Below are 14,167 nucleotides of genomic sequence, written 5' to 3' on the forward strand. Positions count from 1 at the left end.
GGGGGATGGTACACTGACCTGAAAACAGTATAAGCCTAGGTTTAGCTTGAGAAATTGTCCGACTTGTCCGAATAGCTGACCTGTCACTGACCCAACGCACTCAATAGCTGATCAAGAAACAGAGGTGCTGCGGAGCACTCTGTCCGACAGACTCAGAGACCCATTCGGGGTTTTGAGAAAATTAAGTGCTGGCAAAGCACTTTGCTGGGGAATTCGATAACCCAATCAGGGTTTTGACTGATAGCTGCAGAGAGGGTGTAGCGCAGGCGTTGCAACTGAATTGCGGGTGCTGGTCTTACCTTGGTGATCCTGTCCTGATCCTAATCTGGATTTCCTGTCCTGGGGTTTCCATTCTGCACCTGCTGGCCTACTGGCGACTGTCTATCTTGGGGTTCCTACTGTCCTTAACTGACCCATGGCCAGGGTTGGTCTCCACACTGAACTAGGTAAACATAATTCTGGGAGGAGAACGCACTTACATCGTTTCTCTCACCTTTTCTTGAAACCTGGGTAAAATCGTAATTGCATATGTTCCTTTTCTTTACCCTTCCCTTGTGACAAATTATTGAAGTCGTTGAAAGTATCATCATAGCATGTTCCACTTTTTCCCTTACCTTATAGGTAAATAAAATACTGTCTCTGGAGAATAGATGTTCCTTCTCTTTACCCACCCTTTACTGAATTAAAGTGATTGTTCTGAATCTTTAGCGTGATCCAGTTTTACCTTCCCTATAGCTACATGGTATCTCCACATTTCTGTAGTACAAATTAAAAATTCTTTCACCTTACCCACCTTCAAGGGGTATATTCAAACTGTGATATTTTAGCATGTTCCTTATTTCCAATCCTTTAGTCACTCTATATTAAGTCTAAAACTCTTACTAGCATGTTCCCTGTTCTTACCTTCCCTTTAGGCTTCTAAATGGTGGGGCTTATCCTATTCTTACACGGATACACTATTTTTATGATTCTGGTGAATTTCATGCTTTCTGATATTGATGAGAATTAGATAAAGGTTTCCAAAACTTCTTGTGTCTCTGGTTATTATAAAAGAGTGCAAATAAAATAAATGGTATTGTATTTTGGTGACTGCTTATCTTTTGCAGCTAGCTCCCTGATCCATTGTGATCATAGGTACCCGTGTCAGTGGATTGGTAAGTCGGGTACATTGGAAATAAATAGGAATGAACTGGGTTGCTGGTAGTAGAGTGTAGGTTACCCGATTAATAAAGGGGGTAAATTGAATTTATGGGCCCAAATGTGCACATGGTAAAATTATAAGTCGGGTGACCTGCGCGCTCTATCAATGTCACCCCTATACGCCAAGCCGGACATTTATCAGGCCTCTTTCGTAAAAAAATAAACCATAAGGGAATACCCACAAGTGTGAGTCAAAACAGTGAAGAGCTTACGTAAACCCATTTAAACCTTTCAACATAGTTCCATTACCAGAAACTGTCAATATGTATAGTTACATTACAATTAAATTAAATACACAAACAACCTCCCTGTCTCTGCGAAAACAGGTGTAAGGACAGGTTTGCCACACTGCTAACAATCGTACATTGGCTTACCGCAACTGGTCAAGCTACCCTGGAACAAAGGTAATGTCTAAGGTTGACCCAAATAGAATGAGAATCTGATATGAGGACTTGGCAGGCCCTGGTCAAAGAGTTACTTTTCGACATTGAACAAGTTCTGGTGAAAAGGTGGTCAATGACGAATCAGCGGGGCAAGCTGCAGAGTTCATCAAATGGGGGCTGCTAAAAAGAGGGGGGTCCTTGTATGGTCATTGACAGAGTGGAGAAGCGTGGCTCAGTGGTTAGAGCGGCAGACCCTGATGCAGAGGTCTGGCCCGGGACCAGGGCTCAATCCCCGCCTCGGCGGCTCTTGGACTCAATCTCCCCGGACCTGATAATTCTCGCCTCGGTGCCTAGTCTAATCATGGGTCCCACTATGTGACTCTGGGCAATAGCTTGCTTAATCTCCACAACGGCCCCAGCAGCGCTTGGATGCCTGGCTTCACCTTGGGGGTGCCCAGGAGTGGACATTTCACATGGAAAAGCCAGCAAGGGTTCCACAGCGGTATGAGTGCAGCGCCGGGACGCCCCGTCCGTGGGCCGTCGTGCGCTTTACAAATACAACATTTACATTTTTTTACAAAGGTAAGAAATCTCCAACGGGGCAAAGTCTGGTATCCGTGCCCCAGAAGGTTTCCATTTGGATCAGATTTGCTCTTGGAGAAGCCCTCTATATTGATACTTAGAGAAATTTCTGAAAGTCAGATCACCTTCAGCAGACCAGTGGCTAAGTAGGGATTTCAAAATGTCAAACATTGGGTATAATAAAAGAAAGCCCACCACGGGTCATTTAGACCGTTTTTCATTGGATAGGAGAGAGCAATGATTTGCATTCATTTGCATAAACAGTGAAGATCAACGGGGCTCCAGAAGAAATGATAAATACAATTTAAGTGAAGTTTGAAGTTTTTTTATTTTTGCATAGTTAATTAAAACCAGTGCAATACATGCTACAAAAATTCATAAAACGTCGTTGTTTAAAACCTTTAAAAAAAATCAAGAAGTAAAAAATGACTTACAATTTAAAAGATAATCAACAGACTGGTTACGACACGCTTTTTCACTAACTGCTGGGAAGAACTGATCCCCGTTTTAGCTTGCGCTTGTCCATTTCGACAATATGCTGTGTTTAGCACATGGACTCTGCTTGCACAAAGTTGACCGCCTGGTGCTAGATAGACGTGGTTAGTATAATGTTATTAGGTCCTATTGACCATCTGCTCGTCAGCCTGGCTCTGTAGCATTTCCCCCCATTTTAGGCATTCTCTGTTCGACCACCATCATGATTTTCACAAATCTGCAATTTAGTTTGGTGTTTGACGGATTCAGGCAGGCGAACACCGCTTGCCTTCTGGTGCAAATACCTTTTTGCTTGAATTGGTCTTTAAGGAGCAGTTGTCGTGCATACTGCAGCTCCTCACATGAGCAGATAACGTGAAGGATATCGCTGTTGTTGGAGTTGCATAGCCTGCATGTTTCTTTCCTGTCTTTCCTCAGCCATGGTGGTAGGTGCCCTGTGCATAGAAGAATCCCTAGTCTGTGCTTTAGAAAGATCATTTTTGTGACTTTGGGGTAACCCTGGTTGAAATATATTTGTGGGTCATCCATGCATGGGCTCTTTTTGAGAATTATGCCTTTTCCTCCAAAAGAGAGTGTAGTTTTAGATTCTTCCAAACTAGTTTTTTGAAATTGCTATGAACAACTTGTACATCCCAGCGTTCTGAGAGTTTTGTGACTTTCAAGGCCAGCTGAAGGAAGTTTCTTGCCTCGGAAATGTACCTGCGTTGTATGTCGCGCCATAGCAGATAGTTTAGTGTATCTGTAGTGGAGCTTCTTAGTTTGTGCCAACATATGATATATGCCCCGTACCTGGCTAAGTCTTGTTTTTGCAGGCCGAACTCCAATCTTATTTGAGCCAGAGCTGTGTAGTGCAGGAGGGAGAACATTCTTCTGCAGGCTTTGACCTGTGTACTGTCCAGGTCTTTATAATCTCTTCCCCGCATCGCCTCGCTGCCATAGGTAATCGAAGGAAGCAGTTTGGACTGAATTACCTTCAGAAACGGGGTCATGGTCGGACCCGTCAGTTGGGTTGCCAGGTTTTTCAATGTCATGGCGATCATTAAGCCTCTCCTTCTTATTTCCTGCTTCTGGTGCACAAAACAACCTTCTTTATCAAATGTGACTCCCAGATGTTTGTACTCACAGGATGGATCTATTTTTGGGCCTTTTATTGTTATTTATTGACATTGTTTGTGTCTTGTTGAGGTTTACTTTTAAGTTGTTTTCTGTGGTGTATTTCTGCATTTCAGTCAATAATCGTTGGAGTCCATTGTAGGTATTGCTGAGTAGGACAATGTGATCTGCATACATAAGGTTGGTCAGAGTTTTCCCACCTACCCTTGGTAAGTGGGAGTTGCAGGCGTCGAGTGCTTTTGGTAAGTCTGCCATGAAAAGATTAAACAACGTTGGCGCGAGCACGCACCCTTGTTTCAGTCCTTTAGTAGTTGGTACTTTGGAGGACAGGTGAGAGCCGCTTCCTAGTTTCACCTGCACCCAGATGTTCGTGTGGAGAAGCATCAGCATGTTTAGGGTCGGCTGTGGTAAGCCCCATTGCACCAGTTTTCCCCATAGTCTGCCTCTCTTGATGTTATCGAATGGGGCGCTGAAATCGATATAACACAGATGTAAAGGGATCTTAGATGTATTTGCTGGGTCGATTATTAAAGAAATAGCGAGAATCTTTGTTGATGTTCCAGTCATTTTCCGAAAACCTGTCTGATTCAGTGGTATTATCTGGTTTGCGTCAGCCCAAAGAGTAAGCTCCTCTAGTAGGGTGCCGGCAAAATATTTGGCATCGTTGTCAATAAGTGCTAGTAGGCGGTAGTTGTTTGCATTAGCCTTGTCTCTTTTTTGTGTATTGGACAATTGTTGAACTCCTCCAGGATTCTGTAATTCTATTCAGCGATCTAATTTCTGAGAATTAAGGTTGCATGATGTCCGCCCACTCTTTGTTCTTTGCTTCGTAGAGGGCGGGCGGAATGCCATTTGATCCCGTGGCTCCCTCTTTCCTGCCTTTAGCTATCTGTTTTTTTATTAGGTCTAACTGCTGGCTCCTCGATGGCTCTGATAGATTGGTATTTCTGCCTGAATAGGCCTGTTCCCATGTCTCTGGCGTGCACGTTTCCCGCTTTCTCTCTGGAAGCCTGCTAGTCCCCATTTGGTCGCCTAGATGTTCTGTGAGGTCGTTGAAATGACTCGAGAGATATTTTAGCCAGATCTCTTCAAGGATGTGAGACCCAATTTCTTTGGATTGCGGGCGCATGATCCCATTAACTGTTTCCCAGAAGCGGGCACTGTTGTTACTGTTGATGTCATATAGGAGTTTGGCCCAAACTTCATTTTCACCATCTCTCTTAAAATTCCATTTTAGTCATTTGAGCGCTGTCCTTTGGTGTTTTAGCAATGCTCGTAAGCTGATGTTTCCAGGGGCTTTCCTCAACTTACGTAGCATCGCGTTTACTGATTTTTTAAGTTTCCTTAGTTGTACTCTCTGTTCTTTTTTTAGATTATTTTTGCTGCCCTCTTTGCGGAGGTTGTCTTTTGGGAGGGAAGTAACTGCAAGCTTTTTTAGCAGCGTAGCAGTAAAGTGCACCTAATAAGTAATGTGGCCGGCTGTAGTCGATGCTTGAATATCGAAGAGTTGAAGTGCAGCTTCGGCCTGGAGGTTCGTATTGGCAATAGTGCATTTGATCCGTTTTTGATTCAAGGAATGAATCGGCCCCATGTTTGTATATGGCCATATTAAAGTTGGCATGTTTGCTATTATATGAAATTACTGGGGTCGGTCATCGCTCTCGCCCATATTGCCCATTCTGAAACCAGTGATGTAAGGATACAACACGAGGCTGGCGAAGGTGTAGTCCAGAATGGAGCTCGTTGTGGTGGTTAAAAGGAATTTACTGGGGAGAGTCTGCAGGAAATCTTCAATTCAATGCCCGAAGGTTGTGGTTTTCTAGATTGTTGAGAAAGCGACTTTTACGACATATTTCCTGTCTAGTGGGGCGCTTTGTAATGGTCTGTTGTAAATTCTGTTTAGAGCCAGTACCTCCTCCCCTTCTACCGAGCTGATGAGATCTTGATTTAAGTCCCCTGTCAGAAGGAAGAGTGGATTTTCCATCTGAGTGACGTACTCAGCCAGTTGATTACAGATTTTGGTTGAGTCTTTCACTTTATTTTTTGGATGTACTTATGAATTGATTATGCAGACCTCCACTTCTTTTTCCTCAAGGACAATGGTTATTTTAACTACTAGTGTTGTATTAGGGATTGAATTCATAAGAGTTACTGACGCTATTGTTGTAGTGGAGACATAGGTAGCCAAACCACCTGAGTGGTGGCCAAACCTGTTGGTCCTTGAAGCTGGTGTGGCAAAACATGTATAGACCTTGATGTGCTGTGGGTCTTTCAGCCAAGTTTCTTGAAGCAGTATTATATCAAAGAGGGAGACATAATGCAGAAAGTCCGGATCGTCTATTTTTGTAATTAATCTGTTGATATTCCATGAGCAAAGGCCTAGGATTGGTTTCCTTCCCCCGCTGCAATTGCTGTCTTGTCGGTAGCGTCAGTCCTCCTCGTGGCGTATGATGATAGTACGGGACAATGCTTCCCTTGATGAACCTTGATGTATCTCAGGACTTGCCTTCTACCATAAATCTGGTCGATCCCATTGGTTGTTAGTGCTCCTTTTTGGTGAACTTCCCCGTACACCTCTAAGTACACTGGTAGAGTGTGCCTGATATGACATTGTTGCTGAGCTCGTCATGCTCAGAAATGGTAGATGGTAAGGTGGTTTTTGAAAGGGGACAATGCTGATGCCCCAGTTGTTAAAAAGCTCCTGCTCAGCTAAGATCAAGTCTGCAATATTGCTTGAGGACCAGGTCGTCTTAGTTGCCTCCGAACTTTGGGGGTTGGCTGCAGTAGAAATTCAAGCTAAGTCCTTTGAACTTATTCCCTCCAGTTTTGGGATAGATTCCATTAGTCTGAGGATATTGCCACGATTTAGCAAGACCTGTTGGTCCTTTGACATGTATTCAGGATAGAAAACCAAAACCTCTGTAGACTGGCGTCTATTTCCTGGTATTAGTTGTGTCATCTGTAATAAGTGTGTTTGGACGTTAGTCCATTGTTTGGTTTTTCTTCCAGAATTTCCAGATGCTTGCTTGCTCCTGCTGCCATGGAGATCATTAGATTTGGTTTTGTTATTGTGTGTTTTTGAGGAATTTGCCGTTGTTCTTTCCCCATATCGTGTGGCCGTTTTTCCAGTGGATTCTCCATTGGTCTGATCGTAGTGTGTGTGCTCATCGTGTCCCTTAACGGTAAATTTTGGTTTGGCCTAGCTGCTGATCCATTAATTCTTCTTCTGTCCCCTGTGTAGGTATTTGAAGTAGAACTTGTTCGATTGCTTTCTAGTGGATTTACTGCCTCTAGGTTGTACATCTGTTCGCATGCTTGCCCTAGTGGTACAGATTCCTTGGATAGGGGTCTTGGATCTCTCCTTGGATCTAGACCGCGTTTCCCCTGGTTGGACTCTCAATTGTCAACTTTGGGTGGCGAGTGCATCTTCGGTATTGATAGATTTTGTTCTTCATTTTGTTTTGTTTTATCTCTTGTTGGCAGATCTAGGCCCTTTATTTCATCGTGTTCCATGCTTATTCAGTTTGGCTTTCGCTGTTGTTCGAGAGTGGATGGTAACAAATTTGCCTGTTGTGTTGGCCCTACATCACTAACGTTAGTTGCGTGTTTATTCTGGGCGCCTGCAAAAAAAGAGAAATATTTTATGGTATTTGTTTGTGTTTTTTGGTTGCGCCCTTTACTTTTTAGTTGTCATCACTGTTTGGCGTGAAGTTTTTGCAGTTTCCCGTTTCCTGTTCGAGGCACCTCATCCTTGTACTCCTCAGAGTTGTCCTTTGGTCCTTTGCCAGGTTTTTTCCAGCTGGGTATTCCCTCTGCGCTTTCGTTAGTGCCCAAGTCTTTTGTTTGATTTTCTGCTGTTGTATTTTTTATGTCGCTTATGAGGCCAGTTAAAATTGAGGGCAACATAGCTAATTTGTCGACAACCTGGTTGCAGTTACAACTGAGATAAATATTTGCCTGTGCTCTCGTTATAAAGCCGTTCAGGTTTCCCAGCTTATTGTCAATACCGGCTGTGAAAACTGCCAATGTTTTCAGAAGTGTTAGTTGGAACTCCATCTTTTCTGATTGGTATTGCAGTGCTTCGATAGCTAGTTGGATTGTATTTAAGAGAGAAATCCAGGTACCTGAATTCTGTTCTTTCCTGAGCTCTTTCTCATAAATGCTTTTCTTAGAGTTGTGGCTGCCCGATTGGTGGCCCTGGGAGACTCCTGTGGGGAGTTTTGGTGAGGGAGCTCTTTCTAGTCTGGGTTGTAAGCTACAAGTATGTCTTCCCATTCCAGTGTGGTTAGGTAAGACACTATTGCCGTCTTCTTTCTGGCTTGGGTCCTGAGACCCTTCCCCTGATCCTCCTGGTTTAAATGGCATGCTGCCTTGTGCATAGCGATGCGTATCTAAGACTGATGAAGGTCTTTTGATTGTTAGATCTATTGTTTTTTTGGTGTACTATGGCTTCTAGTTAGCATGCTCAGCGAGGGGCTGAAATGTGTTTCCCTGGTTTGTTTCTCTTCTTTTATCCTTAGTTCAGCCCCGAGCTCCTGTTTAGCTTTGTTCCTATCGGAAGACCGGTTTCCCGGGCTGTCCTCTAATTGTGGTGATGTAGTGACTTTTTTTGCGCTTTGTATTCAGTCAATAAAATCGTCTGGTTGTACCAGGGGTGATAGCGGAGCGTCAGCTGATTCCTGGGGCTTCTCTTCTTTGATCGGGCTCCTCTGGAAACTGCCCTGGTTTCTGTGGTTTGAAGTCTCGCCTTGATGCTGTAGTGTCAGTGGTTTGACTGGAAGTAAAGGGCAGAGAGACTTAAGACAGACTTAGGACAAACTTAAGACAAACTTAAGACACACTTATGACAAACTTAAGACAAACTTAGGACAGACTTAAAACACACTTAAGACAAAATCCTAACTTTACTACTATTAAATGCCTTCTGTGAGTACCTAAAGTAGTACGTTTAGGATTTTGCCTTAAGTTAGTTCTGTGAATCGGGCCCAAAGTATTTAAGTCAAGGGAAGGGCCATGGGTAAAAGCAAAATACTGGTTAGTTATTCCCCATAGCATGGCCTGGAGCACAAAACAAGCGTTTATCAGGGATCCTGGGTTCCTTTTAGGGAAGAAAGGTCTTACTTGGCTCAGCACTCCTCCGTCAATGACACCTACTTGTACGCGGATGGACTGCATATTAGCGCGTCTTCAGCCCGATGCTGTTTAAATACTGGCAGGAAAAGCCCAGTCATGCTCATAGGCGAGTAAAGATTAGACAGCGGTTGTAACAAAATGGCCGCCTACTTTCAGAACATTGTCTGCACCCTTTTGGGAGGATCATTATCAGAGTTGGAAATGTTTTTTTAAATTAAATTAGTGGCATTGTAAAACTGGGGGGGCAAGTAAATAGTAATTTTTTGTCAGCATTTATTGAGGTGGTAACTCCAACTGAAAAAAGACATTGCCAAAAAAGGACATGAAAAAAGACTCTGAATCAAGGTGAATCGCCATTTCATTATTGGCAAGGTTTGAGCGCCATATTGGAAGTAGAGACATGAATTGGTCCACCCCCAATTTTTAGTCAAAAGATTATCAATTGAGGTGTATGCAGTGTGGTGGCAACCTGAGAGGAGAAACTACTCTAAAACCTTTGTTTGATAGCGAGGCAGTAGGATTTAGACTGTTGCTTTTATGTGTTTGTGCATGAGGTCGTTCACTATTTGCAAGTTCCTTGCATCATGCCAGTGGATTAACAAAAGTAATTTGGGGTCTCATGTGGAGGTGGGACCTTTTCTTGGATGTGATTTGAGTACCGTCCGTTGCTCTCGTCAGTGATGTAAATTAAATAGTCCCGAAGTGGCATTGGGATTATTATATCTGTATCTCCAATGTACCCAAGGTTCATCTTGAGAGTTGTCCCCAGGGGATATTATCATTCAGACTTGTCGTATCTGAGTGAAAATTGAACAACCATCTTTGTTCTTTTTCCAGCAGCTTCTGTTCTAAATTGACACAGTGTGTCTTATGTTATAACACTACCCATCGCATGTCACTTGGGGTGAATGAATGAATAGTTTATTGTGTCAATTAATAAAAATTGTTACAAATCAAATTCTAATAAAATCTGACTTACTTCATTACAATTAATGCATACCTAGCGAGTTTTGATATTTTGTATCTACTAAAACATACAAAGATGATTTTTACAAACGGGACTTAAAAACAGATAAAGTCAATAAAGTACCGGTATAAAGGCAATAAATCAATGCAACACTCAAAAAATTTGTCTTAAGATCGCCTTGTTTAATGCCGTGTTGAGGTACGGCTGCCGTAGGTGGTCTTCATAGGAACTTGCAAGCATCCCAATATTACTTCTGGATGAATTCAGTTCCTTCATGTCCACAGGAAAATTCTCCCCAGTGTAAGTACACATGTGCTGCATTTCACAACTTGACACCTCTGTATCAGGATCACCCATCACCATAGAAATCTCAGCAACTAGCCCAGTCGTGCCGGTCATGTCACCGCAGCTGTGAATCTGCAGGAAAACCTGCCCACAATCTAGTAGGAGTCCAGGACATTGTCCCAGACCAGCAATACCAACATTACAACATTCATACCACTTGTAACATCAAAGAAGCACCACTCAGAACAACACATATGCAGAAAGAAGTCATGTGCAGGGACCCTGTCTACAGTGACATCACATTAAGTTCACCAGCAACCGAATAGGACCATGAGTGTAGGGTAAGACAAGAGTCCATCAAAAATGATTTTTATCAACATTTCACCCAAATAAGGGTCAGTCCCCATACAATGTGAAAAAGAGGAGGGCAGACCAAGTAGGGTGTGCATATGTACTTCACAGTAGGCCAACAATGTTTAAGATTGGGTCAGTGAGCCCAGAGAAATGACACAGCACATTACACACCATTGCCACACAATCACACATCAACACAGCCCCCAAGCAAACATTGATAGGCCCATCACGTACAATGGCAGACCATATCACACAGTGACAGCCCATACTCTGCAACAGAGAACAACATTTCTGACTCAAACAAAGAACTCAAAGTAAGCACCACCATGCATTTCACTCACAGGTGCACTGCTGATATTAATGACACCATGCAAGTATGTCCGGTACATCAACAACACTGACTACTCTCCCAAATCAAAGAACACCCACATACCATCACTCCACCTCAACAAAGGGAGCACCAACTACTAAGTAGTGAATGAATGCCAGAGTGTCAGGAAGAGTTAATCTTGTCAGCAGGAAACTCTGCCCTGCCACTCAGGACAACCCTCATCCTCATATCTGCCTTCCACTCATGTCAATAAAGGTGAGTAAATGAAGAAATAAAGAGTCACTGTGCAGATTAACAACCATGGAACTGTGCACACTGCATGTCAAGGCCCTCAGACAGCTCACACACTGAAATTTAGCCTGATAGACATTTCATAAGTCAACAGCAATGTATGACAATAAATAGACTAGCTTAAAGTGGAGTGGCCAGTGCAGGCAACATGGAGAAACCCACATAGCATTTGTACAGGGAATCTCTGACCGCCGTGAGGGGAACGGTTTTTCCTTGCGCCAGCACACGCCATGAGGGGAAAGGCTTAAGTCTTCAAACAAAGCACCGTGAGGGGAACAGCCGGGCCCAAGGACAAGCCCCCGCTGCCCCCTGCTGACAGCGACGCCTTCCTCCTCCCTCCACTTGTGCCCGGAGGCGCTTTAAAAGCAACAAGCGCCCCGCAGTGCGGGATAGTCTGACCGCCGTAGGGGAACGGCTTTTCCTTGCGCCAGCACACACTGTGAGGGGAACGGCTTAAGTCTTCAAACAAAGCACTGTGAGGGGAATGGCCGGGCCAAACCACAAGCCCCAGCAGCCCCCTGCTAACATCGACGCCTTCCTCATCCCTCCACTTGTGCCCGGAGGTGCTTTAAAAGCAACAAGCACCCCCCGCAGCGCGGGACGCGCTCAGGTGGAGCCCGGGCGAAGCTTGTGCCAAGGGCAGGCCCGTCCTTGCCCGCCCTTGCCAGGAAGAGGCAGGGTAACGCCACCCTCTTATGTTTTTAGGTGTCCAACTCCTCGCGCTCCACCAGTGACGGCTAAGAGGTACTGTGTGTTTACCCCCTTTTTTCTTTTATGCCCTCGCATCTGCCACCATTGACTGGACATATTTGTTACCGCAGCGCGGTGTGAGAAAACACCCTGGCACTTGTTTTACACCTAAACAAGGTTGTTGTAACACGTATTTTAATGACTGTAACTCCATATACCCCCCTTCTGTTGTCAAATCTACCCCAAGCAATTGATACTGTTTCCTTTTGGCCCAATAGCTTTTTTGCACTAGTAGCCTTTGCACTCAGGTCCATGTTTACATGCCCTCCTTGCTGCTAACTGTACTACGCACGTTGAACTTTTGACCTATTTTGGTTAGGGCCTTGATACCCGCACCACTCTGTATTTATTGGCCCTTGTCTGTATTCCCTTTTGTCGCTATAATTTTGAGTTGGTTGCATTACATTTTCTGCTGGGACCAGGCTTTGCATTGTTCTGTACCTATCTTTTTTTTTTTTATTCCTAGCAGACGTGGGGAAACGTGGCTGTGTACCCAAAAAAAACCCTTCGGTATTAATTCAGGATGATCCAGAGAGCCATTGGGGTAGTATCGACAGAAATTGAGCTAACAGAAAGGCAGCTTAATTTGACTCCGGATCTTTTCCCCAAACCCACAGAAACAATTTCCTCAGCTCATACTAGTTTAGACCTGACTCCTAGTGCATTAATATCCTCATCTGGCCATAGCAGGCCTATGCTATCACCCCCACAAACTTCCCCAGTAAAACCAAAAACTCGCAAAGGCAGAACAAACACTACCGTACCCAAAGTTGCGAGACAGAAAACGGGAAAAGGGAAAGGCCCAACTAAGAAATCCAGCTCAGAATTAAGCACTAGTGAGGGCGATCCAGTTAGACCGGGACAAATAGCAGAATCCCCTACCAACTCCTATAAAAACTCTGACTGCCTCTTGTGGGTGAGGAATCTGGTAGTGGAACTAGAGGCACAGATAAGAGCCATTGTTAAAGAAGAACTAGCTCTCCATCTAGGGAATCAAACCAGTGGCCACATAAATGTCCAACGTGCACTAGACAATCCTTTGGCTAATATACAGTTGGCCCGCGCAGAGAAAAAAGATAGCACCACACAGACGGATAGGATAGTGCAAACTCCCTCACCTAGAGGTGTATCCCTTTGTAGTCCACTATGTCCTCCTTCTATGAATGCTGATAAAATCGGGGCTCATAATTCCAATATTAACACCAATAATTGTATTGCAAGCTCCCATTCAGACTCGAACCAGGGAGGCTTATCCAGAGACGCACCTGTACACACTGTCCAGACAACAGAGAGGGCAGTGTCCATACTAATACCTAGTGAGTGCCCTGGTTTGGACTCTCTAGCCTTGCCAATAATTAATCTACCACCAGCCTCACTCCCTTATGTTATAGTTTTGACCGGTGTACCCAAAATAAAAACAGGACGGGAAGAGACACAGTTGGAACTAAGAAACAAGTGCCTCTTTTGGCTTACCAGACATGGACATGGCCAATTCCCTTATGATAGAGCGGGTGAGATATTACTGGTCTGAAGAATGAGTTGGGTTGGTAAGAATCCTAGGACAACTAATGGCAATTGCATAGTCATCAACTTTAGAAATCCCCGGACAGTTCAATTTTTGGCTCATCAGTTTCCCAGTCTCCATGCACCGCCCACAGGGATACAATTACACACATTGGATTTTTTTTAATGCCTGCAAATACTCATCATCATGGACCCCAGCCACAAGAGCTCCAACCCACTGGTTCCGCCCCCACTTTACATCTAGCCAATCCTCTTGAATCCGGTATAATATTGCAGTAGCTAATATGTATGGGGCCCTTGAAGCAGTGAATTCACTCTCAAGCGATAACTCTTCTAAACTGGGACCAGGGGAACACTACAGAGAGGTCAATCTGAATACTAGTGGGCTACTGTCCACAGATATTACTGGTGTGGCCCATGATACTACTGAGGTATCCCAGCATGAACCTCAACTGGGAGCACAAGGTCCCGTTGATGTACTTTCAACTTCATTAAACAATCGAATCCCCTATATCATGGATCTCAAAACTGCACACAGGGCCATGAACAGTTTTCTACCACAAGTGGGAATTTCCAACACTCTGATGGAGCAGGAGCCCACATTGGCCATACACACTGTAGGTCCCACCATGCAAGACACCATTGCTAGTTCGAGCATCCAGTTGAGGGTGCTGTCACGGAACATTGCCAGAATTAAAAACAAACTTCATGAACCTGATTGGATACAGTTTGTAGAAAAGTATGATGTGTGCATGTTCC

The sequence above is a fragment of the Lissotriton helveticus genome, chromosome 7 (genome assembly GCF_964261635.1).
Source record: "Lissotriton helveticus chromosome 7, aLisHel1.1, whole genome shotgun sequence".
NCBI lineage: Eukaryota > Metazoa > Chordata > Amphibia > Caudata > Salamandridae > Lissotriton > Lissotriton helveticus.